The 27,637-nt window shown below is 43.2% G+C and overlaps 1 protein-coding gene across 2 annotated transcripts in view; it reads left to right on the plus strand.

Annotated features, from left to right (window-relative positions):
* Positions 1–27,637, plus strand: part of DAB1 (DAB adaptor protein 1) — a 1,168,936-nt gene that overhangs the window by 347,223 nt on the left and 794,076 nt on the right. For both annotated transcript variants that reach the window (XM_049698834.1, XM_049698708.1), the window contains exon 2: positions 4,161–4,323. The gene's annotated coding sequence lies outside the window, so the exon portion shown is untranslated. The remainder of the gene's footprint in view (positions 1–4,160; positions 4,324–27,637) is intronic.

Genomic DNA, 27,637 nt, shown 5'->3' on the forward strand with positions numbered 1-27,637 from the left:
GCCATTCGGCAGGCAAGAAGTGATTTGCAATATAATTTAAATGAAGAGTTGGTTTCATTTCCCGTTTAGAGCACACCAGCATGGAAAACTGATTGTCAGCCACTCTGGTGATGTGCATCAACTTGGCTATTCACTCAGAAAATGAAGTTTCCTGAGACACTGGCACATTTAATTTATTTTTGTTCCCTGTGAAGTTAACTTCAGCTTGTTAAATACAATGATGATCCAAACCACAGAAAAGCCAACACCATTCATTTTAATGCTCATAATGTAGTGGAGAGAGATTATATTCATTTGGGAGTTTTTCCCTTTTAATAGAATGTTTACTTGCCCCTCTCCTTATGAGTTAATTATTATTTTCCTTCCGTAATGCTCTACTTATATCTGAGCAGCCAGTGTGTCTATTAATGTCTTGAGTTTATGAATTGCTGGTGGATCTATCGTTTTGCCGTGTCTATCACTAAAATATCAATAGCTTGGCAGTGTGGTGAGTGAAGATGCAGGTGATAGAGATGCTATGGGTCGCTTTACAGAACCTTCTCACCTATTTTTATAAAACATTTACTTTTAGCAGAGTTTCTTTTCTATGCTTTGATGGGGAGATTGAGTGACTTTTCAGTGAATTATAAAATAGTGAGTTAAGAATTTGGTAACTTTCCCTTGTTTAGCATTCAGGGTTTTTTTGTTTGTCTTAAGATTTTTTTAACTTTTTTAAATTAAAAAAATTTTAATTTTTATTGAAATATAGTTGATTTACAGTGTTGTATTAGTTTCAGGAGTGCAACAAATATGTATCTAATTCTTTATATATATATATTCTTTTTTAGATTCTTTTCCATTATAGGTTATTACAAGATATTACAAGATATTAAGAGCCTCAATATCTTGTAATAACCTGTGTCTTGTTCCTTGTGCCTATATAGTAGGTCCTTGTTGGTTATCTCTTTTATATATAGTAGTGTATATATTTTAATCCCAAACTCCTAATTTATCCCCCCTCCTTTCCCTTTGGTAACCATAAGTTTGTTTTCTATGTCTGTGAGTCTATTTGTGCTTTGTAGATAAATTCATTTGTATCATTTATTGTTTTTTACATTTTTAATTCATCTATTTCTTAATTTAATAGACACAGAGCAGCCAGTTATGCAAGTAGTGTGCTAAGTACTGGGGATTAAAAAAAACTAAAGCAGGCTTCCCTGGTGGTACGGTGGTTAAGAATCCGCTTGCCAATGCCGGGGACACAGGTTCAAGGCCTGGTCCAGGAAGATCCCACATGCCGCAGAGCAACTAAGCCCGTGCGCCACAACTACTGAGCCTGCGCTCTAGAGCTCAGAGCCACAACTACTGAGCACGTGAATCCCGCACGCCTAGAGCCCATGCTCCACAACAAGAGAAGCCACCGCAATGAGAAGCACGCGCACCGCAACAGAGTAGCCTCTGCTCACCACTGCTAGGGAAAGCCCACGCGCAGCAACAAAGACCCAACGCAGCCAAAAATAAATAAATACATTTATAAAAATAAATAAATAAGGCATCTTCCAGGAGCGCATAGTTCTGAGCAGGACTGACAACAAGGAATTGTAGCACAGTAAGATGAGTGGTACAGGTGAGCTGGGCATATGGTAATAGAGGGTGGGATGGAAGGAGCTCTCTCTGCAGAGGGGGCTATCAAGGGAGGCTTTACAGAGTAGGAGATGCTAGAGCAAGATCCCAGTGACCTGGGCCTTGAGTTCTTCAGGTTGGCAGTGAAATGATGGGTGAGGGTGGGAAAAGGCAGTACAGGCAGAGGGAACAGCAAATTCGAGGTGGTGACTGGGAGCCTTTTATTGGAAACCAGCTACCTGCTATTTAAATAACAATCATAGGAGCTGATATTTAAGTGCTCACCGTATGTCACACACTGTTTCAGATTCTTATATCTGCAAACTCAGTTAAGCCTTATAATGGCTCTTTGAAGTTGGTATTATCAGCATCCCCTTTACAAATCCAAATCAATGCCTGGAGAGATTTGGTAATTTGCTAAATATCACACAGCTGATAGGATCAGGACCAAGACTGGAACCCATGTTCTTTGACTCCAAAGCCTACAAGTTTAAGTATTATGCTCATGGCCTCATTGCCCTGTAGGACCTTCATTCCAGCTTTGCAGATAAGACATGCTAATAGTGACTGACAGTCAGGACTGTCTAAGGGGGATAATAACAGTACCTATCTGTCACCTGTGGGGAGGATTAAGTGAGATATAGAAAGTGTTTAGAACAGTGCCTGGTACATAGGAAAGCATTTTTAACCTAGTATTATTTAAACTAGTATTATGATTTAAACTAGTATTTTAAACTAGTATAATAATACCAACTTCAAAGTATTATTATTAAAAGTAGTAGAGCCCAATAAACAGGAATTCAATAGTACTCAGGGATTAAACCACTTAGGGAAGAGATATGGGAACATATGTATATATATAACTGATTCATTTTGTTGTAAAGCAGAAACTAACACACCATTGTAAAGCAATTATACTCCAATAAAGATGTTAAAAAAATAAAAACCACTTAGGGGTAGTTTACTGCAGAGGTCATTATTCAAGAGACACTGTGGAGTTGACATTTGCTATAAACCTGTATGGCTTAATGGTAGAACTCCTATAGGTAGGACTTGGGGACAGGGAAGTATTTCAGCAAGAGAGAACGGAATGCAGAAATGCAAGCAGACTGGAAAATTCCATCATGCTTGAGAAAAGTGAATAAACTAATCTTCTGAAAGCAGAGGGTCTGTAAAGAGAAACGGAGAATAAAATCAAACAGGTAGTTAGAGATTGCTTATAACTAATGACGTTTGTTGAATGTTTGGCACTGTTTATATTTTGTATTATTGAGTCATCATAAGCATTTTCCCGGGATTATAGACTCATTGTTTTCATTTGAAGAAAATGAGGTTCAGAGAGGTTACATAATTTGCTTGCCATCATCCAGCTAAAAAGTGGTAGAACTTGAACTCGAACCCAAGTCTATGGGTTGGGTTCTTAAGTCTATGGGTAACTTAAAGTACCATGTTCATTTGACTACCCCATGCTTTCATCTTTGTAGCTCTGACCTTTCTACACATCATGAGTATTGATAGAATAATTTTTCTAGTGAAAAGGGTAGGAGAAAAAAGTAAGAATAATGTGTCAACGTGTTCTTCTTAGAATTTTGCTTATCAACCACTATAGCCCAACATTTTCCCACTTAATAGGCTGTGTCTATTTCTATTAAGATGGAAAGAACTGGTCTCCCTGATTCCGTTGACACATACCCCAGCTCCGGTTTCCTATTTGTGTGTACCTCTTACAACAGGTACCTCCTAGAATAAGAGCTAATGGTTAAAAGTTTGGGTGTTGAAGTACTGCCAGGTGCCAGGGCTAGAAGCCCAGCCCCACCCTTCATAGCTGTGGTCAAGAGCAAGATACTTACTTTCTCTATGTTTGTTTCCTTATCTATTTAATGATGACAGTATGGTACCTATGTCAGTGGGTAACTGCTGGAAATAAATGGATTATTCCATATAAAGACTAAAAACTGCTATTAAAATGCTATGATCGTTCATTAAATATTAGCATTATTGTTGTCATTATTATGCCTTATATCTTGTGTCTCACCAAATAAAGACCTATGACCAGCTCTTTTGGGGAGGACTTTCCCATAGTTGTCTTTTCATATATTGCTGAAGAGATTGTAAAATTGCACAGCCTTTGTAGATGGTAATTTGACAATATCTATCAAATATTATAATACATGTTTTCTTTACCCAATAATTCCACTTCTAGGTGTTTATCCTACAGATAGATTCATAGAAGTGAGAAATGTGGAATTTGTACATTTTGCATTTTAACCTGTGTATGTATAACCTAGTCCAACTTTTTAAAATACAGATTGATGAATATGCTATGCTTTGTTTGTACCCTCCACGTAGTCTAACACAACACTTGGCACAGAGACACTGACAAATGCCCTCTTGTTTAGCCTGGTACAATTCCTTCGGATCCCTGTGCCCCAAGCCCACCTACACGCACCGCGTACACTTTAGATGTTGCTTCATCCTGAGCCACTCAACTCTAAACACCGTTGTGACTGCTAACTCTGGTTTGCTTTCAAAATTGACATATACTTCTTTCATTATAGCGATGTCCTTGGCTTCTCTCCATGACTGTTCCTGACTCGGGGCCCTGGCAATCTTGGGAAAACATCATCCAGTTTATTGGATCCAGATCCTGGGGCCTCCATTTCCCCAGCATTACCCCCGCCCAGCCTGGACGCATTGACCCAAGCGTTTCCTAGGACACGTGTAAGTAAAATACTTGACTCTTCCATGATAATAGTTTAAATCGTCCCTTCCCCTCTGCTACACACTCCACTTTGGAGCATGATTTTGTTTCTCTTGGATGCCGTTCCTATTCTCTCCCTTTCTGGAGCTAACTGCCTGTCCTGAAGTTTATACCCTCAGGTTTAGTATTTGTTTAATCAGTAATTATCCAAGGAGCCGGTAGGCAGTAGAATCTGAGAACTGAAAGGCAGGAGGCTTTGTTCTCCTCCTGTGTGGTTCCATTCAGGTTACTTGTCTCTGACTTAGACTGGAGACTAAATGGATTAAAATAAAACCAATTTAAGCGAAAAGAAGAAACGTTCACAGACACAGAAATAGAGATTCCTGCTATCTTGGCTGCCTAGAAGATCTGCAGCCCTCACCAAGGAATTTAAAAAGTAATGTTTCTTATCATAAGTGACAGAAATATGCTACTTTCTGCATCAGTAGATATGAAGATTAAAGGGTCTGACCGTGTTAAACAATTTCGCACGGCACCAGGCACCCTGGGCTCTGCTCTCTGCCTTATTACCCTTCATCTTGTGGCTATTTCAGGCCCAATTTAAGAATACAATGCGGTCTGGCTTTGCAAATTGACATCCTTTAATTTAAACTGTCTTGTGGGAGAATTAAGAAATTATGGAACAATTATATGCCTTGAGTTGAAAGCTGGATGGCATCCCGAGATCCTTGTACATCAGCCATTTGAATTGATTAAGTCACATAATTGAATTACACCTTTGCCCCCCATAATATCTTGTGGCAAATATGTTGGTATTTTGTTCTGGGAAAATGCTTCCATAAAAGTAAATAGGGGTTGGGGTTGGGGTTGGAGATTGACCTGGGTGTCAAAGGAAACCTAGGGGCAGGGTGGGATGACATTTTGAGATTTCGTGCGGGGAGGTTGATTAGCAGAGCAAGTGTTCCCTTTGAAGTTTAAATGGAAGTTCGCAGATCAAAACTCTGTACATGATACGTGGGGAAGTGTGCTTTCCCCAGTCTCCGTCTGCGTTGTCCTTCAACCTTCAGCTTAAGCGTGTATTGCTCATTCTCAAGGCTTCTTTTAACATCTCCCATGAACAAAGATGCTGGGTTTGGTATAGCTTCCTTTGTCCCCCATGTTTTCCTATATACCCTTCCATCAGAGCACCTCCCACAGTGATGACAAGTCTCCTTTACCAGGCCATGTGGCTGAGCAGGGAACTGTGTCCAACTTGCGTAGCATGGTTGTAGCGCTCAGTCAGTATCTGTTGAATGAGGCTTTATTTGGAAGCTTCAGTGGTTAGCTTCTAAACTCAGTCTTCTTTTGTAGTATGGAAGTCAGAAGGATGTGGAATCTGATAGTAATTTTTAAAGCATTGTTCTTAAGTAGGGTTTTTTTTGCCCCCACTTTTGTCATTCGACCCTTTTGTCAAGGATTTCTTAAACACCAACTCCAAATGTTTATTAGGCACTTATTATATCAAAAAGCTAAGGTAGGTGCTGAGGGGGAAAAATGGCCAAAAACTATTCCCTGTTCTTTCGAGGAGCTCAAAATCCTATTGGGAATTGGAGAGGTTGGTGTGGGAAATAGGCTAATAGCCTTGGTGACTGAAGGAGCAAGCAGGCTGCTGTTGAGTGGTCCAGGACTATGAAAGGGGGTGATGGTAAATTCCATTTTACTCCCCTCTGAAGCTTGTTCTGCCCTTGTTCTGCCCTGCCGCCCCCCGCCCCCCGCAACATCATCCATTTTGGAACCGAGCAGAGAAGAAAACTCTTGGACGAATGGCCCGTGGTCAGGCAGAATGTGTGCCTTTCATCTGAAAACTCCTCCAAGGAAGAGAGCTTTTAAAGCACTGTTCTGCCCCACCTCCTTTCCCCACCACCCCCAGCTTCCAGCTCTCCATCCTCTCGTGCAGCCTTCTGGGTCTTCGTATTCTTTGTCTATTCCGTGCAGCACAAGAACCTCTCTTTAAAAGCTCTTTACCTTTTCTTTACCTTTATCAAAAATAACACTCTTGGAGCTTTAAAACCCAACTGCAGCTATCCTCCTGAATATATTTGTGTGGAAGGGATTAATCAAGTCTGTCAAACATTGAGCTGTGAAACCTTTAATATTTCTAAAAGGTTTATCACACGCATCATTGAGAATCATCTTTCTATTTTGTAAAAAAAAAAGTTAAATGCTCACTGTAAAATATTGTGGTGATGAGCTCAGTGGGTGACAGGCTCAAGCAGGGCCCGTTTGTGATACTGGAGTGGAGTTTCTGGTAAAACCTTTCTCTGACATCAGTCCCCTAGAGACCACCCATCATCTACCCCTCATCTATGTGTATGAATGTTTTATATTGTGGAATTCTAGAACCTTGGTGCTCAAAGGGAAAGGAAAGTAGGAGAAAGGGACTGGTCTTTGTGGAGTGCCTGCTTTGTGCCGGCTGTCGTGTCTGTGTGCTTTGAGTGTTGTCACGTGGTCATTTTCACAACTGCCTTTATAGCAGGCAGTATCACCACTGATTTATAGACAAGGAAACTAAGATTCAAAAGGCGAAGCGATTTTCACAGGATCACGCAAATATTCATTTGCAGACCTGGGACTTGACCCTAAACAAAGCCTCTGTAATTCTCTCACTCTGTTTATGTGGCATAAGCTTGGCAAATGCTTAATACAAAGTAGGCACACACGAGAGGGTCCCCAAAGTTGGTTTTTAATGAAGAATCTTTGTTCTACAGACAGAGAGACAGTGTAGATTATTGGGCATGATTCTGAGAATCAGAGGTGTTAGATTTTAAGATGTTTAATCCAGAAATGGTGGTAGTTTCCTTAGAGTAGGGAGAGAGCCATTCAGGGCTTTTTATTAAAATAGCTAATACAAACAGCTATTTATTTATAAAGTGCTTTTACGTGCACAACCTGATTTAATCTACTCTGTAGGCTTGTGATGTCACATCAGCATTTTTGCCATTTTACAGATGGGAGAACTGAGGGCCAAAGACATGGTTAGTCCTGCCTAGGTCACTCAGCTAGAAGCAACTCAGTTGATGCTCCAACTTTGTTTTTCTGGTGCCAAAGCCACAATCTCAGCACTATACTGTACCATTTTTAAAGCATTTGATTATTATTCCTAAGAATGCAAAGAATAAAGTTTTGAAAAGAAAAGCATGAAAAGACCTTAGAGACCCATCAGTCTTGTTTTCCAGATTTGACAGCAGGGGCACAGACACTGAAAATAGTATAAAAGAGGCCCAAGCAATGTGTTATGATAACATTGAAGAAAGGTGAATGTATTCATATGGAGTGTAAAACCAGGGAGGGCTGCCCTGAGGTGGTGACCCTTGATAATGTCCTAAAATGAGGAGGATTTAAATAGAGGGTGAAAATTCAACAAATGATGCTAAAATGGAAGAAAGGAATGATTGTGTGGCAAAATGACAATATGGTGGTCCCATGGGCAGAGCCCCTTCAAGAAAGCTCGAGTTTGTTGTTTCAGTATAATTAGTTGTGTAACTTGCATTGCCAGAGTGCCACCATAGCGCCACACACACGTGTAATTAAACCCCCTGCCAGCCAGGCAGTGTCTTCCTCATGCCTCCACTTCATGCCCCAGCTTTGCATCAGAGCAAGCGACCAAAAGAAAGGCCCTGAGGTTGGGATCATTTGAAATTTCAAACTCACCTTGTCTGTGAGTGGACCTTTTTGTGTTTACCTGTCTGTGTCATATTGGGAGGAAAAACAGATACAAGACTTAGAAGGAGGCAGAGCTTTCTGCTCCCAGGTTACTGTGAAGACAACAGGCCCATTTCTGGAACTCTTTTGGGTGGGCGAGATGTATCCCCAGTTTACATTTAGCAAACTGTAATTAGCATCAGCTGGAGAAGAGAAACAACTGTGTTGGGAAATACCATTTTCCTCTGCACAACAGCCTCTGTCCCTAAGGGTGGTCCCCAGCATTGGGTTTTTCTTGATAGGAGGCAGTGTACAGATGCCCTGTGTAGCTGAAATGGGGTTATTCTGGGGGTGAAGCTCTTTACATAGAGACCAGATGCTGATCCACTTCAGCTGGCAGAGTGTACCTTGCTTATATATCAGCCAGTTGGAATTGTGAGGTTTTTGTATGTTTTCATTCATTCCTTGAACACACATGAACCCACACCCAGGTAAACCTTACTAGATGCTGAACAGTAGGTTAGATGCTAGGGACTACAGATCACCCATGCCTCTGTGAAAAGCCATGCTGGTCAAAAGCAGATTAGTGGATGGATACACAAAGAACCAGCTGAGGCTTTTTGGTTTGGGGACTACTAAGTAAATCAGACACTCCCTGTGGATTAGTTAGGATAAGTAATGCTAGCTGCATTAACCGTAACCCCTCCCAGCCTAGATGAACACAGAGTCCTGTCTTGGCATTCCCTTAAACTCAGTTCCTACTCAAACAAATGCAAGATCATCTGAAAGATTGCCCTTTGCTACCACGTTGAGCGGACCTTCCAGGAAAAATTATCTTCCAGTGTAAAATGGAATTCTACTGGTGAGGATTTAATTAATAAAAATCATCTGGAAGAGCCTGAAATGACTTCATAACTTTTGACCTCAGAATTCCTCTTTCAGTATTCCATCCTAAAAATAGAAATTACAAAGATGTATGAATAAACAAGTTTATTTCCACATTACTTGTGGTTTTGAAAAAGGGAAAACAAAATTTCCCAAAAGGAGGAAAATGCTTCACTAAAGTTTTTCATATTCAAATAAAGTAGTCATTAAATAAAACATTCTAAAGAATTTTTTATTGTTCTTAATGGCATATGGACATGAAGGTAAGCTTCAGGACTTTATGTACAACACAATTCCAATTTTGATGCAAACATATCTCTAGGTGTATAGGCATAGACCCCTAAAAAGGCTGAAGACAAGGCATTAAGATATTAGGAGTGAATTTCTCTGTGTACTAGGATAAGGAGAGCTTTTATTTCCCTCTTTATATTTTTTCTTCTAAATCTGATATTATGATTGAGAATGCATCACTTTTATGAATATAAAAAAAAATCATTAAAAACAATTTCTAAGTGAAAAGAAGAAGGGCTTTGGATCAGGACTGACTCATGTAGGGGAGATGTCAAGTATCTCAGGCGGGAAGAGCCAAAGGGCGTGTGCAAGCCGTGTTCTAGAACTGGGTCAGGTCCAGAGGGGGAACAGTGGGCTGGAGACCAGAGGACATTATAAAAGTCAGGATTTCTGCAAACTAAGGGGCCCACAACTGGGCTAGAGAGCATAACTGTCAACTCTAACTGGTATTCCAAATGGGAAAACTGAACCGATTAAAAAATTTAAGATTAGGACAGTGGGTTCAAGTCTTGGCTCTACTGCTTACTAGCTGTATGGCTTTGGGCATGTGTCTTAACCACTCTGAACCTCATTTTTAGAATGCAAGTAAAACCACATTCTTTATAGTATTGCTGTGACATTAAATGTGACCGTTATTTTCAAATACCATATGAGGTAAGGGGGCACTTGGGCTGTGATGCTGCACAATACTATATATACATGTGTATGGTGTGTGTGTGTATATATATATATACACACACACACCATACACATATATATGCCAAGTAGGGCCTGGGGTCAAAATATGAGGGGCTTCAGTGGTTGGACCTATGAACACACTCTCTTCAAATAACTAGAAAACAAGGAGGTAAGGATGGAATTGCGGTATGGTGTTATTGACAGCATTGACCAACACCTGTTCTTAGCTGTGATCCTTTTGGCCTCTGGGGAAACAGAAGAGACAGAATCTAGCCTGGCTTACAGAAGTTTGGGGCAGATTATCTGTAACACCGTGGAAGCTAAAGCCTGGCGTCTCCCACCGCGTTCAAAGGGGCGCACCTTGGGGTAAAGCCCTTTCCTCATTGCAGCTTTTCATAGTCCTCTCCTGCCTTCATTCTCCACCCTGTCCCTGCCCCCACAGGACCATCACCAGGACCACATGGAGCCTTAGTCTGAAGGAGTCTCTGTCACTGTGACCCTCACCTGAAATTTGGGGGTGTTCATCCTGGGAAGTCTCCCCCATCTTTTTTTTTTTTTTTTTTTTTTTGTGGTACGCGGGCCTCTCACTGTTGTGGCCTCTCCCGTTGCGGAGCACAGCCTCTGGATGCGCAGGCTCAGTGTCCATGGCTCACGGGCCCAGCCGCTCCGCGGCATGTGGGATCTTCCTGGGCTGGGGCATGAACCCGTGTCCCCTGCATCGGCAGGTGGACTGTCAACCACTGCGCCACTAGGGAAGCACCCCCCATCTTTTCTTTGCGTGTCCAGCTTGGCATCCAGGCAGTCAAGGCCCACTTCATGTCCAGCCGGCACCTCAACCAGGAGAAAGGTGAAACGTCCTGAATGAAATGTTCTAAGGCATCGTTGGTTCTCACCAGATGATTCTGAGCAAGGGGGCACTTGGGCTGCAACACTGCACCATTCTACAGAATCAAAGGAGAGGAAAGTCAGCCAGCCCCGGAAGCCATGACTTCACCTCTATCTTAGCTCAAGCTGCTGTACCAAAAACACCATAGACTGGGTGGCTTAAACAGCAATTAGTTATTCCTCACAGTTCTGCAGGCTGGGAAGTCCGAGATCAGTGTGCTGGCAGATGCAGTGTCTTGAGGGCCCATTTCCTGGTTTGTAGGCAGCCATCCTTTCCTTGTATCTCACCTGGCAGAGAGAGCAGAGAGAGGAAGCCAGCTGTCCTGTCTCTTCTGTCTTTTTATTTCTTTTCTTTATTTATTTTTGGCTGTGTCAGGTCTTAGGTGTGAGTCGCGGCACACGGGATCTTCTGTTGCGGTGCACGGTCTTCTCTCTAGTTGTGGTGTGTGGGGATTTTTTTTCTCTCTAGTTGTGGCATGGGGGCTCCAGGGCATGTGGACACTGTAGTTTGCGGCATGCGGGCTCTCTTGTTGAGGCACGCGAGCTCAGTAGTTGTGGTGTGCGGGCTCAGTTGCCCCACGACATGTGGGATCTTAGTTCCCCAACCAGGGATCAAACCTGAGTCCCCTGCATTGGAAGGTGGATTCTTTACCACTGGATCACCAGGGAAATTCCCTGTCTCTTTTTTTAAAGGCACTAATCCCATTCATGAGCACTCCACCCTAATGACCTAATTACCTCCCAAAGGCCCCACCTCCTAAACCCATCACATTAGGGATTAGGATTTCAACATATCAGTTCTGGGGAGACACAAGCGTGCAGTCCGTATCAGCATCCCTGCTGCTTAAGCAAGGGGTCCTGAATCATTTTCCCACTTCTGTCTGAAGCCAGTCTAAATGGATGATCACAACCATCTCCTCTGGTGATGAAGACATCTATGTGCCAGATACTGTGCCCAAGCATTGTCACATGTGGTACATCTGTCTTTCATTGTATTGTGTTTCCTCCAGCAAGAAGAGTTTTGTTTTTCTCCTCTGCTGACTGCTTTTTTCCCCCCTCCTAGGCGTATCTTTAGTTATATGACTTCTAAACTGAGCAAAGGTGGGATGGGAATTCCTGAAGGTGCTATGGGATGTGTTATTTTGGGTGTCTACACCCTCTTTCCCTACATAGTTGAGGGGGACTAGTTTGCTGGGATGCCCTTGAAATTCAGCCCAAAGATTTTCAGCTTAACTTAAATGATGCTCAGTGACTTCTAAGAGAAAAGAGCATGAAAGGAAATTGCTCTGTTTGCAGCTTAGTGACTCCCCCAAATTCTAGGCTGGTCTGTGAGTCATGCTGCCAAGAAACCTGTTGCTGATTATGCTGGATGCCCCATAAATTAATGAGGGCTGGACTTGGAGGTGACAACGATCACTGAGTCTCTGGAACAGGAAATGCAACACTAATACTTATGTTTCAGAAATGTCCTTTTGTCTATATGTTTGGAGGAGAAAGTGCTGTTGAGGATCAATTTCATATTGACTTTAAATTTTTCAATTGACCCAGAGCCCTTTTTATTAAGTAATGTGCACAAAAACATTTCATCCCAGGCCAACTTGATGGCTTGGAGAATTCCCTTCAGAGTACGGCAACCTGGAGAGAATTAGAAAAGCAATTCATTCATTTACTCTTTTATTCATCCTTTAATAAATATTTATTGAGCACCTGCTACGTGCTCAGTTCTAGAAACTACGCTAGACAGTGAGGCAAGACCCAATCTGCCCTCAAGGAATCTAAAATCTAATGAGCTTGACAGACACATCGATAAATAAGCCTGGCCTAGCGTGATGTGTTTTGTTAGACGTAAGTGCAGGGTATGTGGAAGTAATGAGGACGGAATCAGAGGCATCCTGTGTACTTGGTGAGTACTTAGCTCTTGTTGATTGAATGAATGAATGAGTGAGTGAGTGAATCAGATGGCCCTCAAGCTGAGATTTGAAGAGAAGTAGAAATGGAAAAAGAGGTAAAGGGCATTTGGGGCTGAGGAAAAGCATGTACCAGGACAGGGGTGTGTGATGTTTTAAACATAGCCCAGCTGTGAAAGGAAGCAGAGGTGGGCTCCAGGGAGTCAAGGACTGGACATAAGGACTTTGGGTGTTGAGCCATCACCTGTGCAAATAGACATTCTCATAGAAGGCAGAGTGGACCCAAGGGGCCTTGCACCCCGTTAGAGGACAGGTCTCACCACACAACAGATTCCTCATCCTGCTACATTATTTTCTGTGTTTAGAGAGTAGATCGTACGTGAAGCAGGTAGTTGCCCATTGGTTCCTTTGGACACTTCCCTGAAGAGGCACAGCCCTAGAACCAAAGTGCCTGCTCTGAGAAAGATCTAGTTTCAAATCCTGGTCCTGCCATCCTACGCTGAGCAGATACCGCAGCTTGCCGCAAAGCCAGCCTCTATCTTCAGTTCTGACTGAATGTTGGGCAAAACAATGTGAAATCTCCCTCTGTTTGCTGCCTTCCTGTACTTTGCTCAGCTCGTCTTTCCCACGTTCTTGTTACTGTCTTCCTGTTCATTGGTGTTGCCATCTTGTTTTCTTTTGTTTTAATCTTGTTTGGATCGTCAGGCCAGTCTGGGGAATCTTGAGTATCACTCTTCTGAGCGTGTACCTCTGGGATGTGGTCCCTGGGCTTTGACTTACAGATTAGAAATTCTGTCGCACTCCCCTGAACTTGATTCAATGGCTGCAGTGGCCGGGCTGATTTATGGCCGTCTCTTTCCATGTTTGATCTTAGCAAACAGACAGCTGTTATAGAGCAGCTTCATTTTACTCACCTGCTGGCATCTTCATGTTTGGTCTAATAGCTTGTTAACTGTTCTGAGGACAGGCACTGCCCTTCCTGGCTACCATGGAGAGATTGGTCTCTATGGAAACCACATCACATCGGGGACCATGCTCATTCTTCAAGGCTTTCCTTCTCCATTTTTCTCTGGTGGCTTCTGGGTAACCTGTAATGGTTGGAGCCCTGCCTCACCCTGCCAGGAAGCCACTGCTGATTTAAAGCCTCTCAAAGGATCGTAACAAGACACTGCTTTCCTCTGGCCTTGTTGCTTATTCTCCATCACACTTGGTCCAGGCCTGCAGGGAGCTGTCATCTCCCCTTTATCATCTCTCTTTTTGGCATTCCCCAGGTATTGTTCTCACTCTCTCTCAGAAAGCTTTGACACAGTTTCTCCAGATCTCTTTGCTCATTAATGTCTTGCAACAATCCCTCTGAATCCTGGCATTCAACATATTCTTTTTTCCCTCATTTCTTTCTGTTTATACTCTTTTACTCATCTTTTCAGAAGTGACTCCCAAGCTGTTTGGTCTTCATCTGTACCAAAGAGATTTGTGTCAAAGAGACTCATGTAGACTGTTCAGTTATAATATATGAAGAAAGAACTGACTTATGTGTAATAGGACTCTAGAGTGTTCGTTCTGCTGATGGCATTCAGGGTTCAACAATAATACTACTAGTAATTGTGAGTGTTTATGTAGAGCTGACTATGTGCCAGGCATTGTGGTAATAATCACCTGTGTCTTCACAATAATCCTGTAAGGTCAGTACTCTTATTGTCTCCATTTTACAGATGAGGAAACTGAGACACAGAAAGTTAAGGAACATGCCCTAGGGCTCCCAGCTGTTAAATGACAGAGCTAGGACTTGAACCCTAGTCTCAGAATCCATGCTCTTCACCACTGTACCATACACTGGGCAGTAACTGTTGATGTCTGTACACATGTTCCCAGAAATGGCCCATTTCTGCTAAGCTAAGTTGTACTCATCAACAATGTCAAGATTAAATGTCACCTGCTCTGTGAAACTACCCAGCTTCCTCCACATTCACGATGTAAGTTCATTTGTTCATTTGACAAACATCAAACATAGTGGTGATAGCCCATTCATTCATCCATTCAACAAGATTTTATCAGGTGCCTTCCGTGTTACTGTGCTGGGCATTATGGCTACAATGGTGACCCTGCTCTCATCCTACTTATTTGTTTTTTCTTAACATCTTTATTGCGGTATAATTGCTTTACAATGGTGTGTTAGTTTCTGCTTTATAACAAAGTGAATCAGCTATACGTATACATATATCCCCATATCCCCTCCCTCTTGCATCTCCCTCCCTCCCTCCCTATCCCACCCCTCTAGGTGGTCACGAAGCACAGAGTTGATCTCACTGTGCTATGCGGCTGCTTCCCACTAGCTATCTGTTTTACATTTGGAAGTATATATAAGTCCATGCCACCCTCTCACTTCGTCCCACCTTACCCTTCCCCCTCCCTGTGTCCTCAAGTCCATTCTCTACGTCTGCATCTTTATTCCCGTCCTGCCCCTAGGTTCTTCATAACCATTTGTTTGTTTGTATTTTTTTAGATTTCATATATATGTGTTAGCATACGGCATTTGTTTTTCTTTTTCTGACTTCGCTCTGTATGACAGACTCTAGGTCCATCCCCTACTTATTTTTGAGAAAAGAAAAGTAAGCCAGAAGATAGATAGACAGACAGGCAGAAAGGAAGACAGCAGGAGTCAGAGATAGCTGTATCTATACATATCTATAAATTATATCTATGGATCTACATTCATAAGCCTCTTTATCTATTGATGAATCAATCCACTGGTATTAAGGGTTTTTTCCAATCAATTTCTTCTGCCTCTTTATATGATAAAGCTCGCGTCCTGTTCTCCAATGACCCATTCCAGACCCCGACTCCCAGAAAATGTTTCCTCATTGGAAACCATCCAAGCACAATCACAGTACCATGCTTTAGCTCAGCCCTTTTTCTCTGCCTCAAGTTCCCTTTTCACATTTCCCTTCTCACATTTCTCCTTATCCGAGTCCTTTCCAAACACCAAGGCTAAGTTCCAGCACCCTTCTCTGTGGAACTGCTCCAACATCCCCTTAACCACATTCCCACCTACAAGGAATCGGTCTGTATGTCTTCTGTGCTCCAGTGACACTGGACACACCCCTCTGGGACAGCATCTATGACTCCAAGCCCAGCTGTCCACGTGCACGTTGTTCTCCTCACTAGGACTGCAGACCCCTTGACAGTGAGGAACAGGCCTTATTGCTTGCTGTATTTGAAGAACCTAGGACAGTGCCTGGTAGATACTAGACTTCTATTTTTTTAATTAAACTATTATTAATAATAATAACTTTGAAAGCATCTGATTGCCATCTGTATCTGACACTCTGCTAAGCATTTCACTTGTTTTATTACATTTTTCAATCATAAGAATCTTATAATGTAGATTGTGATAGAGAAGCTCCAGTTTACAGATGAGAGACTAAGGCTCTGAGAGTGTATGGTACCTGCCCAGGTCACACGCCCCTAAGCAGGAGAGCCCGTCTAGATCCCAAGGGGATTTGCTGTATAGCATGTGAGAGTGGAGTCTGGTTGCTCTCTGTTCCCCACTGTTGCCCCTGTACCTAGCACAGTAACCCTGAAGACACTTGATCAAATCCTGCAGACTGGATGAATGAATGTTCTGTAGCTAGTACCCTTTGCTGTTGGTGGAATGAACAATGAACTTATATCTTGAGTCTGGAGTAAAGTAGGGATCTAGAAGTGCTTTCACTTTCATATATAGTTTTACACACACACACGGAAAAGGAAACCAGAGAAGGATTCTGTAAAATTCTGATAAGATGACCCCTGGCTGCAAGCTGTATGTTTGTATTTTTTGTAGCAGTTGCCTTTGGGTTTAGGTGAAGTTGCTGGCAGAACCAGAACAGTCTTTTAGATGTTTGTAGTCCAGAAGGGTCAGACTTTGTAGTCAATAAAGCCAGTATGAATTCCAGCCTTGCCATGGTCTCTGTGTGACTTTGGGCCAGTTAACCCCTCTGAAGTTCAACGTAGTGATTAATGTGTGAGAATCGGATGGCCTGGCTCTAAGTTTACTTAACTTCTCTGTGCTTCCGTTTCCCTACCTGTAAAATGGTTATAATAATATCATTTCCCTCATAAAGCTGATGTGAGAATTAAATGAGTCAGTTCATCTGAAGCCTTTAAAATAGTACCTGACACCCAGAAAACTATAATTAACTCTTAGATAATTCTATTTCAGAGGGATGTAGTGAGAGTTAAACGATCAATTCATGAAGCATCTAGATTTCTAAAGCTTAGGCTCAGGACTGGTACTACGTCACTTCCACCATATTCTCTTGGTTAAAATTTCAGAACAATCCCAGATTCAGGGCTGTGGAGGGGACGAAGAGGGACCTAAATGCAGGAGGAGAGATTCATCAGGGGCCACAAAGGGGTAGGCTGTCACAGCATTAATAGAAGAGGCGACATGGGCTATAGATCTGAGTTGGTGTCAGTGGGTATTAAAGAGGCAAAATGGATATCAGTAATTTCACACATTGACACCTATTCTACTCTCGGAAGAGCCCTCAGGCTCTCCCCTCAGAACCTGTTCCTCATTTTCTACAGCATTGTAACCAAGTGTTAGTATATGCTTCACACAAGAAATCAGAAGAATGTTTGCGAGATGGAATTGTTTCTAGAGACAGGTCCCCTGGCAACAAAAAAGGGAAACGTGACAAAAGACAAAACATGAAAAACTATAATAAAATGAAAAGAAAAATCCTACAATGAAGGGGAAATGAGGGCATTTGCCACGGACTGGCATACAGACAAGCATGTATTTTGCATGTGTGCTGTTTCATCGGAAGCTGGATTGATACTGCGTACCCTAGCCTTTCCAATCCCTCCATCGGTGGTGGTGAGGAGGGGAAGGGGTTGTATTCCTGATGCTCGTCCAAGGAGGCAGGGGTTTTCTCGTTCACAGTGGAATCCCCATGACTGGCCCTTAATTGGTGTTTTGTAAGCATTCGGTAACGGTATCGTCAGCCGTTTATTTGAATGGTTTGCTATTTGCTGGTACCATACTAAATGTTTTCCAGATATCATGCAACTCCACTTTACAGTTTAAAAATCCTTTTCACCAGTATCAACTCTTTTATCTTCATTAGGATCACCTTGTTATAGATGAGAAGATTGAGACTTGGGAACATGGGTGTTTGCTGAATTGGCCAAGTTGGGCTATAAACTCATATGGTTCTGTCTCCTAATCCAGTGTTCTGTGTCCTTACCCCAGACATCCCAGATTATAAGTAGCTCCATCCAGATCATTTACTCATTGACCACATTTACTGAGTCTGTGCTAAGTGCCTAAGAGTCTTGGGCCAGTCTCTGCTGCATACTCATTGATTTTGATCTGATGATGTGCTGTGCATTTTGATATGCATGATATAAATTCATTTTCACAATTGCCGCATGAGGTAGAGACTCTCGCCAGTGCTGCCAATGAGAAAATTGAGCTCAGAGAGGTTAAGTGAATTTCCCAAAGTCCTGCAGTTGGATGGTGCCAGAGCTGAGATTCCAACACAAGTCTTTGTAATGCCTAAGCCCATGGTCTTTCCATTATATCATGCTACTTCGTCTTCCTCCTACAAGATGGCCTTTCAGCTGTACTCCAGTCATCTTCCCATTATGCTGGACCCAGAGCTCTTTCCAGACCCAAGCGCAGAGCCTGGAATCGAGGCTGAAGATGTGTCAGCGCTCACAGGCAGGGTCAGAGTTTTCTGTACCAAACGCCTAGACCTATACATAGGTATAGGCTAACACTGAGCGTCTCCTGTATTCATCTAGCATTGGGCGTGCCATTTACATACAGTATTGCATTGCAACCTCACGTCAAACTTACAAGGTTGATACTATTGCCCCATTTTACAGAGGAGGAAACAGAGGCTAAGAAGGGAGAAGTACCTTTCCCAAAGTCATTTACTCTGCCCAACTCCGAAGCACTATTTACTCTCTCAGATGCCTCAGAGAGGGTTTGAATTATATAGAACACTGTCTAGGAAAACTTTATGAAAAAGGTGAAGCCTGAGCTGTACCTTGGAAAACGTATCATGCAGACAAGATAAGTCTGCTGAGGGCCAATGAGCCTGCTATTACAGTTGTGATTAGGTTTCCATGTGTTTCTCAAATCAGATGTGTAAATATAATCAAAAACATTTCTCTTTGCAGCGCAGACCTCCAGCAGATTCCACCCGGCATCGTAGTTCTGAGGAAAGATGATAAATTAGCTCTAATTAGCTTTCCCACGCATCAAGGCACATTTCTCCTGTTGCTGCTTTGCAAACAGGAGAGAGACGGACTCTGCTGGGCTTCTCCTAAGGAAAATGGTCTGCAAGGGGATGGTGGTAGCGGGTTTGGCACATGACTTTCGGTTCTGTATCACCTTGTGCTGCTGTGCACAAGCTTTTTGTACTCCCTGGCCTTTGGTTTTTCCTTCTTGTAAAATGAGGAGCTCAGACTAGATTCTTTCTTCTCTTATACAGTAAGAGTCCATGAATCTACTGTCCTGGAGGATTTCCCAGCTCGAAGCACCGACTGCTTTTGTATATGCAGTAGAGTTATTGAGTAGCCACTGTTTATCAGGCATTGACCTAGATACTGGAGGTATAAAGATGAGTAAGAACTGGTCTCTGTCTTTTTTTTTTTTTTTTTGACCGTGGCAGAACCTGCCTCATGATTTTATTTTATTTTTTTGAATTTTATTTATTTTTTTATACAGCAGGTTCTTATTAGTTATCTATTTTATACATATTAGTGTATATATGTCAATCCCAATTTCCCAATTCATCCCACTACCACCCACCCCCTGCTCTCCCCCCTTGGTGTCCAAACGTTTGTTCTCTACATCAGTGTCTCTATTTCTGCCTTGCAAACCGGTTCATCTGTACCATTTTTCTAGATTCCACATATATGCGTTAACATACGATATTTGTTTTTCTCTTTCTGACTTACTTCACTCTGTATGACACTCTAGGTCCATCCACATCTCTACAAATGACCGAATTTTGCTCCTTTTTATGGCTGAGTAATATTCCATTGTATATATGTACCACATCTTCTTTATCCATTCGTCTGTCGATGGGCATTTAGGTTGCTTCCATGACCTGGCTATTGTAAATAGTGCTGCAATGAACATTGGGGTGCATGTGTCTTTTTGAATTATGGTTTTCTCTGGGTATATGCCCAGTAGTGGGATTGCTGGGTCATATGGTTGTTCTATTTTTAGTTTTTTAAGGAACCTCCATACTGTTCTCCACAGTGGCTGTATCAGTTTACATTCCCACCAGCCGTGCAAGAGGGTTCCTTTTTCTCCACACCCTCTCCAGCATTGGTTGTTTGTAGATTTTCTGATGATGGCCATTCCGACTGGTGTGAGGTGATACCTCATTGTCGTTTTGATTTGCATTTCTCTAACGATTAATGATGTTGAGTAGCTTTTCATGTGCTTCTTGGCCATCTGTATGTCTTCTTTGGAGAAATATCTTTTTAGGTCTTCTGCCCATTTTTTGATAGGGTTGTTTGTTTTTTTAACATTGAGCTGCATAAGCTGTTTATATATTTTGGAGATTAATCCTTTGTCCTTTGGGCTCTGCTTTTAAGGAGCTCTCATTCTAGTAGGGAGAAAAATGATAACTGCTACTTATTCCTATGTACCAGGGACTTGGCCATGCCCATCAAATATGTTATCTCATTGAATTCCTGCAAGAGACCTTTGAGATAGTATTGTTATCTGTCTTTTAGAGATGGAAAAATAGTCTCTGAGACATTAAGTCACTTTTCCACAGTTTCACTGCCAGTATGAATGGAACTCTAATTTCAATTCAGAGCCTGGTCTCTTAACCACTGGATTAGATCATCTCTTTCAGAAAGTGTTAGAAGCCATAAAAGTAAGAGACAGCAGGTCATAAGGAGGCCATGGGATGGTGAGATATATTCCATGTGGGTGATCAAGAATAGCTTTAGTGGGCTTCCCTGGTGGCGCAGTGGTTGGGAGTCCGCCTGCCGATGCAGGGAACATGGGTTCCTGCCCCGGTCCGGGAGGATCCCACGTGCCGTGGAGCGGCTGGGCCTGTGAGCCATGGCCGCTGAGCCTGCGCATCCGGAGCCTGTGCTCCGCAACGGGAGAGGCCACAACAGTGAGAGGCCCGCGTACCGCAAAAAAAAAAAAGAATAGCTTTAGTTAGGATGGTGTTTGAATGGAATCTTGAGGGAAAGATGGGTTTTTAATCTGTCAAGATGGAGGAGGAAAATATTTTAGGTGGAAGAATAAGGACATAGAGGTAGGAAAGACAAAGAGTGGGCATGCGTGAGGAAGAGGATGCTGTGTGAAAGAGAGCCTAGTGGATCATAAGACTGGGTGCTGTGCTGCATTGATTCAATGGCGAATTGTTATTGAGTGCCTACTACGTGTCAGGCACAGTTACAGCCTCTGGGAAGGACACAATGAACAATACAAATTACAATACTCTAGTGCGGGGTTCTCAACCGAGGGCAGTTTTGCCCCCAGGTGACATTTGGGAATGTCTGGAGTTAGTTTTGTTTGTGACAGCTGGGATGGTATCACTGGCATCTAGTGAGTAGAAGCCAGCGGTGTTGCAAAATATCCTACAATGCACAGAAGGTCCCCCACAACAAATAATTATTGGTCCTTTTAAGATGTCAGTAGCCCTAGTGGAATGACAAGCTGTGGACAGCTCATTAAGAACCTTGCAGGCCAGGCTGAAGAATTTGCCCATGCCTTTTCCAGATCAGGTGACCTCATGCAACCAAACATAACAGCAGAAATGACAATAGCAAACCCTTTCCATTGCAAATGACCTCCCAGCACAAAAGACATCATTTCAGTTGCCTCAGCTATTTTATTACAGGCCTGGGATGACCTGAAAATGCAATTCCACCACCTCTGGTTCAGGACCACTCAGGGCTTATGAGAATATATGCTCGCACTCCCCCACCCCCAAAGGGATGGCTTCTTCCTTCTTAATCAAATTAAGTAGATAGTATCTCTGCAGAAACTCTGCACAGCTAAGGAATTTATTACAAATGACCCAATCTCATGGTTCTCCCCTGAAAAGGAAATAGACTAAACCATGTCTAACCCTCTTCACCCTGAACATTTTGAAGTACTGGAGCTGGGCCAGAGTCTATTTAGTAAGTTAAGCAATATTTACTGGATCTAGCTTGAGAGTGTCAATGTGGTGGAACTTAACTGCCTTTTAAAATGAAAGTCTGCTTTTCATGATCATCTCGAGTATCCAGTGCTATTTTGCTTCTCTACTGCTGGTTAAGAGGGAAATAGGGATTTAGCTGTGGCTTCGAGGAAACTTCAGATGGCAGTCCACGAAAGACAAGATAGCTATCGGCACTTCGAGGTGGGCATCTCAGAAACAGCACAGGCTCTGCAATCTGGCATGCCCATTTGGACACCAGCTTTGCCTTTCACTCTGCAACCGTGGACAAGTCTCTTAACCTCTCTGAACCCTAGTCTCTTTACCAAGAAAAGCGGAGAGCCAAATGCCTCTTAGAATTGTTGTTAGGATAACTGTGGTGAGGAAATGGGCACGAAGCCCCGTGCCTAGCCCAGAGCAGGCCCTCCGTAAATTGTAACTGATGATGTCAGATCATTTTCCCACCCAGATTTGTCTGCAGGGCTGTGGGGTCTGGCAGAAAAAACGAGGATCTTCTCTTGAGGTTTAGTTACTTTTCTTGTCAAGGGCAGGAGAGAGGGGAGATTTCTTGTGCACTAGAGGCTTCTTAGCAATTCATATAGTTCAGGCCAAGTCTCTGGGTCCAGGCAGAGGCTGGCAGGTAAGCTCTCCGCCAGGTCGGAGAAAATAAGAAAGAAAATCAATTAAAAGGGCCTTTCAGGGAATGAGGGGTGGCAAACGCCCAGGGTTAATCCTGATGGGAGATCTATATTTCCATAACAGGCGAGGCTTTCCCTTTAACCCACTGGCACGGTGAGTTGGAGTTTTCCGGGGTGAAGTCCATTACTGGCAATGGGTGTGCCACGTGTGATTAATGACCCTGGTTACGGGCCGGTTAGCAACGGAGAGCTCCATCCATCTCACTTCATGGAAGCATCACACACCATTTATTGTCTGCGGCCAGGATGTGTTCTTTTGCAATTAGGTAAATGCCTTCTTTCAGAATAGACGTGATAATTCCTCCATTACTGCCCCCATGCCTCTGTCCCACACTCAATGGCGGAGAGGGAAGGCAAGGCCTGGAACAAGTCTGAGATGGAGACTGTATCAGGTGCTATTCCATGACCTCAGATAAATATGGTCCAGGAGTTTTTGCCTGCTCTCAGCTACCTCTTTTCAAAGGAACATACAACCCAGCGAGTCCACAAATATCATGGCTTTAAAATCCACCCAAGGGAGGGCTTCCCTGGTGGCGCAGTGGTTGAGAGTCCGCCTGCCAATGTAGGGGACACGGGTTCGTGCCCCGGTCTGGGAAGATCCCACATGCCGCGGAGCGGCTGGGCCCGTGAGCCATGGCCGCTGAACCTGCGCGTCCGGAGCCTGTGCTCCGCAACGGGAAAAGCCACAACAGTGAGAGGCCCGCGCACCGTGGAAAAAAAAAAAATCCACCCAAGGGAAAGAGGGAAGGGCAAAGCACGTTAAATGAATCCCATGCTCATTTCCTGGTGTCAAAAGAAACCCTCACAACTAATTGTTTTAAATAGCAGCTATGATTTCTGGGGGGCCTCCTCTGTGTCAGGCACTGTTCCCCCCTCAAAAGAGCTCTACCAGGCATGCCCGATTATTATCTCCAGTGTACAATCAGGGAAACTGAGGTGAAGAAATGAGAAGAAAATTCCTCTGTGTTGGACCCCTAGGAAATAACGAAGTTGGGCCTCACAGGCTCGTTCCAAAGCTGTGCACTTCGCTACTCGGCTATCCTGCAATTCTGTCTCATTCATAGATGAACGTGGGCCAGCGCAGGAAGTGTGACAAACCACAGATACGTGTTTCTTTAAGGGAACCCACCATACACGAGGAAAAGGAGAGCATTACTTTATTTCACAGTTATTTAGGGAATGCCCACTATGGCCAGGCACTGCGTAAGTTCTGAGAATATAACAGCGAATAAGATGAACAGTTACAGAGCTCACCCTCATGGCAGTAACAATGACAGCCACTAGTTACGGTTTATTATACACCTTGGGCTACACTAATTATTTTACCTACCTCGTCTTGTTCAATCTTCACTATAATCAATGAAGGATGCATTATAATTATCCATATATTTCAAATGAGGAGATGGTGGCAAAGGAAGTTATACATAACCTGGCCAAGTATTAAGACCCCACCCGTTGATTGTAGATGGACGCTTTGAATCCACAGCCTGATTCTAGCTGTGCTTTCAGAAACTGAATAAGTCATTGCAAGTGGGTTGGGATTTCCTGAGAGCATGGCAGGGAGCAGATGGAGGGGTATGGAGATGGAGGTGATGAGTGCTTAGGACAGGAGGAAGTAGCCTAGTCTGGGGGTACAAGGAGAGAGTCCAAAGTGAAAGGGAGTGAAAGGAAATCCCATGAAGAATGGGGACTGAGGAAAAGAGGAGGAAGAGGGAGAGTTTATCATGCTCAGTGAGCCTTGAAGAGCATGACATTTTTTAGGCCTAGAAAGACCACTGTCGCTGGAGTGTTGAGACCATGGGGACAGCCTGATGTAAAGCTGGGTATGTGGGTCAGGAGTCAGCTTACATAGGCCTAGTAGGCTGTGTTAAAGATTTTTGAATTTCATCATATGGAGCTTAAGCCAAATGGGGAGAGGCTGTGTGAGAGCATCTAGTAAGCCACCAAAACTGTGTGGTCCTCTCTCCATAATCTGGGCTTGGCCCTGTGGGCAGCTGTCTAAACAGGGACTGCCTTTTCTGCCCCACCCCCCTGCTTTCAAGATGTGGGTACATGATTATTGCCTGACAAGGAATGTGAATGGAAGTGATGTATATCCAGGCTGGGGGTTTGAAGAGGCAGGTATGCCTTCTCTGGGCTCTTTAGATGTTTCCACTTCTCGAAGAAGGCAGCTCTGAGTCACAAGGTAGAAGGAGCCTGGGTCCCTAACTCACCATGGGGCTCGTAGCTCTGTGAGGATGGGATTGCTTTGTGAATGAGAAATAAACTTCTACAGGTTTGAGCCACTGAAGTGTTGAACTGTATTTGATACAGTAGGTAGCATAAGGATAACTAATTATGGGGACTTGACTTGTATTTTAAAGAGGTTACTCTGACACAGTAGAAAGAATGGGGAAGAGCAAGAGAAGATTGGAAGACCCGTGGTCCAGGCGAGCAGTGATGGTAGCTTAGACCATTCCTAAGATTCCAGCAGCCCTGTGCTCCACAGCAAGATTTCTTTAAATTCTCCAGTCTGATGGTACGTGAAGCAGAGGGAGTGACTTGCAAAAATGTCAAATTCAATTTTTCCAGAGTAATTCTAGGTATTTTATCTTTATGTAGTATGTACTTTCATGATTCACATGAAAGCAGTGGAACGTGGAACCATGACAAAGCAATATTTCATCAGAAATGAGCAAGGAAAGAACTGGACACGGGACAGTTAACTGTGAAGTAAAAATAACTCACCCCAAGTCCACTGCTGGGGCTTCACGAACCGATGCACCCTGACGTGGCTACTAGGTGATTATGAGCTCGGGATCGAAGGTCAGACAGATCTGGTGGATCTGAGTCCCTTCCTCAGCTGATCATTACTTGTGGGTGCATTTTCTGCACCTTACACGGTCTCAGTCTCAGTTTTATCAGCGGCGAAATGAGAGTAACACGAGCACCTGCCTTGTGGGGTTGCTGTAAGGATGAAAGCACTTAGTCAAGATCATGGTGCATAGGAAAGACTCAATAAGCAGGAGCGATCATTATGTTATTGTTATCAGTATTCCATTATGGAACGACGTATTGAGCCCTGCCTTCACCTTCAGTCTCTTATGAATTATAGCCCTTATCCCTTCTTCTCCAGAAGGGAGTCTTCTTCCCCAATCCCCACCTGGCTCATTCTGGTTTCTACCGACCTCAAACAGTGCCTGGTACCACCCCCACCCCCTGCCCGGCTTTACTTTTTCTTCCGAGCAAACGTCGCTCCTGATTTTATACGTCTTCCTTGACGTATTGATGTTCTGTCTCATTCCACTGGAATGTGAGCTCTGTGAAAGCAGGGATTTTATCTCTTGCTCGCAGCTGTATCTCCAGCATCTAGAATAGTGTCTGCCATAGCGTAGGAGCCCAGTACAGATTTGATGAATATAGAGAAGAATTAATGATGATTTTATCACACGTGCACTATGTTCCAAGTCCTAGCTTTACTTCAGATCTTCCTGTTTCCTTTTTCCTCTGTGGTGCCCTAGTGGATCACTTATCAACCCAAAGCCTGTGTACAAATTTATTCTTTTTCTCTTCTCTGAAAGCTACGCTCCCACCATCTCCAGTTCCTAATCTGCTTCCACAGAAACCCTGTGCCTGGGACAAAGAATCTGCAGCCTTACCAGAAGGGGTGACAGACCCTGTCTTGAGTGCCTAGCAGTTCCCTGTGGCATTCAATGCTGGTGCTGTGGAATTTACGTGCTTCCACACCATCCAGGTTATCAAAGCCTGCAAACTAGAATTATGGCTCAGAAAACTGCCCTGGACCACAGGGCCATCTTGTTATGTGATCACATGCTTCCACCAAAAAAATGTTCACAGTTTTATTGAGGTATAATTGGCATATAATAAATATACATATTTAAAGTGTACAATTTGATGACTTTTGACATAGGCATCCACCTGTGAAACGATTACCACAATTAAGATAATCAACATTCCCATCAAAGCCCGGATTTACCTTACGCTCCTTTATAATCTAACGCCCCTCATTTCAACCTCCCATTCTCCCTCACACACAACCCCCATACCCAGGCAACCACAGGTTTGATATCTGTCCCTCCAGTTACTTTGCTGTTCTAGAATTTTATAAAATTTGAATCTTGGGGTATAAAATCTTTGGATGCTTTCTTTCATCATAGTTACTTTGACATTCATTCATGCCATCAAGTGTATCAATGGTTTGTTCCTTTTTATTGTTGATTAGTATCCTATTGTATGGCTTCACCACGCTAGTTCATCCACTCAACTGTTGGACGCTTGGGCAGTGTCTAGTTTCCGGTTATAACCCATAAAGTTCCTATGAACATTTGTCTAATGTCTTTGTGTAGGTATATGTTTTCATTTTCCTCAGGCAAATAACCTAAAGATGGGATTGCTGGGTTGTGTGATAGGCGTATGTTGAATGTGGGTTGCTCTTATGGAAGTGTCACGATCTGTTACCGTTCCATCCATTCAAGTCTGGTTGACAAATGTTTCACTTGGAAGTATGTGTGTGTGTGTGTGTGTGTGTGTGTGTGTGTGTGTGTATGTATTTAGAAGCTAAGGGAGCTTTAGGAATTATTTGTTTACATCCCTGTTTAAAAGATTGGGAAACTATGGCTCAACACGTTTAAATAACCTGCCCCAGTTTCCTGGTAGCTTAGAGAACTTCCATTCCCACAGTGGATTCAATAATCTGCTTGACTTAGTAGCAGTAAAAAGACAACTAACTATCTGTACAGATGAACTCCGAACCACTTTTCTTAGTCCGGCTATTGCAAAGTAAGGCACTTATGTGCACTGTTGGTCTTAGCTGCTCCATGAGTTCCCTGAGCTCTGTGATGTGCATAGGTGATAATTAGTGCTCAGACTTAACAGAGGAAAGCCACTCGCTTTGAAGTTATTCACTGACACAGAGCTCCGGCTCCCAGCTGCTGGACCTAACTTCTGCCAGGACAGATGATTCTGGGGGCTGGCTGTGGTAGCCAACCCAGCCAGGAAGCTGAGACAGGATTGAATGACTGATGGAATTCATTTCAAGTTCTCTCTCTCTTTGCTTCGAGCAACTCCTTCGAATCAGGCTCCCTGAGGTAAGAAGTCAGGGAGACAATGGCCAAAAGGCATCTTTGTGTTACCTGATTA

The sequence above is a fragment of the Orcinus orca genome, chromosome 1 (genome assembly GCF_937001465.1).
Source record: "Orcinus orca chromosome 1, mOrcOrc1.1, whole genome shotgun sequence".
NCBI lineage: Eukaryota > Metazoa > Chordata > Mammalia > Artiodactyla > Delphinidae > Orcinus > Orcinus orca.